We start from the raw sequence: 3,387 nt of genomic DNA, 5'->3' as shown, positions 1-3,387 counted from the left end.
GGAACCTGACGTTGGTAAATAGTCCTCTCCACACTCTGTGCAGGTGGCGTTGCAATCATCTGTCCCTGCCTTTAAATGGGACTGACTGTTCCAGCACTTTAAAACAAACAGGGGAACAGAACTCCAATTGGTTTTATACTGAGATATGGTTAAGGGATGACCACGCTGCTTTCTTTGATTATCACCCTGCTCTTTCATGTGTCTCCTTTGAAAGCGTTCGGATGCATTTGATTTGAATGACTTCATAAATCCTTCACACTGCGGGGTGACGAGACACTTTTTCATCTGTGATGGCTGGAGGAGTCTCCAGAGCCTGCAGCCAGCTCATCAGGCTTGATGACTGGCACCTGGTGGGGTGTGGCCACCAGGCCAGAGCAGAAAGGCTCAGCTCTGGGAAGCCACACTCTCTCTCTGCACTCCGGCCGGGTTGGACCTCCAGCACAACCTGTGGGGGTTTTTGGGGCCTTTGTTTCTTTGTTCTGGATCGGTCCATTCTGTTTAAAGTCCCACAGCATATGGAACTTCTTCTTCTGGGTTTCTTTGCACTCGTACACTCCCGGGTCGACTCCAGTGCCGGGGTCCACCAGACAGCGGTTACTGTTGTACTTATGAGATTTTATTCCTCCGATGTACAGTTGTCCATCAGTGCGATAATAACAGTGCTGTGGTCCGAAGTGATGGCAGCCATATACAATGGGTGTGTTTCCAGGAATTGGGCCTTGGTCGATACAGACTTCTGGCCTCAGGTCATTAATTAGCGCTCCATAGCCTAGCAGGTTTTTCAGAGGGTCCAGCAGGGGGTAAACGTTACCCAGATACCACTTAAAAGGCTTGCAATTCAGCCTCTCTCTGTTTTTTCCTCTCAGACACATCCCCGATGTCTATCCCATGATTCTCCAGGGGAAGGTTCCAGGCAATGTTGACGTTGCACTTATATTCATCCAGCCACACCTCCGCCACCCTCAGCGCATTACGTTTCATCGTTATGCTCAAGTCTGGAAGATAAGGCTTTTTGAGCCGTTCAATGTGGGCAATTTTAGAGCAAGGTATGACTTCTATGCTTCCTCCACATAGCCACACCCGGATGCCGAGCTCCACATTTTCACCACCGTATATTTTCATTCCACCATCGAGGCTTGTGATCAGCCACGAGAATCCCCATGATGGACGGGCTCTTGGCAGGTTGTGTTTCGTCCTTTAAATCGTACCACTCCGGTCTGAAGGACTCGTACATGCACCACAGAGCCCAGTCAAAGGCATCTGCCACAGCAATGTAGGGATTCACTGTCAAGTCATAAAATCTGATGTTGTCAAACACTGGTGTCAGAATCACTGTCCGGTCCTCCTTGATGCGAGCTAGCAATGGCTCTGCCCATTGCACATGGACTTCTATGTGAACGTCCAAGATGGCCACCACGTCCCCTTCAGCAGCCTTCCATCCCGACAGTCTGGCCTGAGTGAGGCCAAGCTGCTCCGAGTGCCGGACTTTCTTCACCAGGCCTGGATGCTCCGCGTGGATGTTGTTGATGTATTCATCCAGGCTCTCCTTCAAATCCTCGTTACTGCTGTGATCGTCCACCAGTATGATATCCCTCAGGAGCTGAGCTGGTGTCTTGTCTATGATGCTGCAGACGGCCCTCTTGATGACAGAAAGAGCTTCGTCCAGGTAGATCAACACAACGCTGATCGTAGGAAGATCCTCTGGGTACTTTTTCTCAGCACACCTGCGTGGCCTGGTGTCAGGGATCTCTCTGTTGAGGGGAAGCCTGTCACTCAGGAAGGCGTTGTAGCCGTATCTCTGAAACAACCTCTCGGCCTCCTTCTGCTCCTCTTCTGACAGCTCGTCTCCCCACTTACTGAACAGAGCTGAGTTCGGTTACAGCTTCCTCACCACCTTCCCCTCCTTCTTCACCTCTGCCATCGCCTGTGGCGCTGCTGGTTCCCTCTTTTCAAGTTTATTCAGCACATTTACCAGCTTGTTGATGTGTACCTCCATCTTGTCCATCCTCTTGAGTATTCCCTGACCCCTGATGGAGTCATTGCTGTGGGCCCTCTGAATTTTCTCCACGCTGGTTTTGACTTCTCTTTTAATGGAGCTGAGGTAAAACACAGCGGCGGTCACGGCAAAGACCAGAAGTGATCCTTTAAACCAGCCAGATCTCATCCTGGGCCTTCTGCGTATTGCACGTGCATTGAAAGACTGACTGATTTGTTAAAAGGTGATGTTAAATATGTCTGGTCTCACATCTGTCAACAGGCATTTAACCAGTTGAAGGACCTGCTGTCATCAGCTCTAGTGCTTGCTGCTCCCCGGTTGGACCGCCCCTTTAAGTTGCAGATGGATGCAAGTGATGCTGGAGCTGGGGCTGTGTTATTACAGGTGGATGAGAGGGGGGTTGAGAAACCTGTCAGTTACTTCTCTAAGAAGTTTAAAAGTTACCAGCGTAACTCTTCAGTTATCGAGAAGGAAGCCCTTGCATTGGTCATGGCCCTCCAACATTTTGATGTTTATGTTGGGTCAGGTTCTTTGTTGATCGTTTACACTGACCACAACCCCCTAACCTTTTTACGTTCGTTGCAGAATCCGAATCAGAGGTTGATGCGGTGGGCCTTGTTTTTGCAGCCCTGTCATTTGGACATCCGTCACATTAAGGGCAGGGATAACCTGGTGGCAGATACTTTATCACGTGCTCCTTTGTCATAATATGTTTTCTTATGTACTTGTCTCTCTGCTTCTATCCAGGCCGTGCTCCCGTCCGTATGTGCTCTTAAAGATGCTTCTTCTGGATCCAAAGTTGCGGAGTCATTGGGTTTGGGAGTGTTGGGTCAGAGGTCAGATGTGGTACCTCTGTCTTGGACAGGGGGGGTGTGATGGCTGGAGGAGTCTCCAGAGCCTGCAGCCAGCTCATCAGGCTTGATGACTGACACCTGGTGGGGTGTGGCCACCAGGCCAGAGCAGAAAGGCTCAGCTCTGGGAAGCCACACTCTCTCTCTGCACTCCGGCCGGGTTGGACCTCCAGCACAACCTGTGGGGGTTTTTGGGGCCTTTGTTTCTTTGTTTAGTTTTTTGTGTTGGTTTGGGTTTTCTTGAATTCATTAATAAATTATTTTTGTTAAAAACTCTAAGTTCATGTGTAGTCTCAACCTTTTGTCCAGTTCCTGGAACACGGAACATGACACATCTTTCGGAGGATATAGCAACAAGTGCAGCAGTACAGACCTTATTTCTGGACTGCCAAGCCATAAGTGAAAGCAATTCATTTGTGTCGGACAGGAGGCAGTGATACTTTGAGCCACTTGCCACTGACTCCAGATAAAACTCACTGTATACTCTGCACCACAGTGAGACTCAAATTAGATTGATTGTGGCATAGTCAATGTCATGCC

At 49.5% G+C, this 3,387-nt stretch overlaps 1 pseudogene across 1 annotated transcript; it reads right to left on the bottom strand.

Annotated features, from left to right (window-relative positions):
- Nucleotides 1–281: 281 nt before the first annotated feature.
- LOC311269042 (putative polypeptide N-acetylgalactosaminyltransferase 8) lies at nucleotides 282–2,164 on the bottom strand (annotated as a pseudogene). The gene has a single exon. The product of its transcript is annotated as a putative polypeptide N-acetylgalactosaminyltransferase 8 (transcript).
- Between the last annotated feature and the right edge of the window lie 1,223 nt (nucleotides 2,165–3,387).

The sequence above is a fragment of the Pagrus pagrus genome (assembly GCF_965226575.1).
Source record: "Pagrus pagrus genome assembly, chromosome: 14".
Lineage (NCBI taxonomy): Eukaryota > Metazoa > Chordata > Actinopteri > Spariformes > Sparidae > Pagrus > Pagrus pagrus.
The sequence above is the reverse complement of the archived record's forward strand: the minus strand, read 5'-3'. Positions and strand labels throughout refer to the sequence as shown.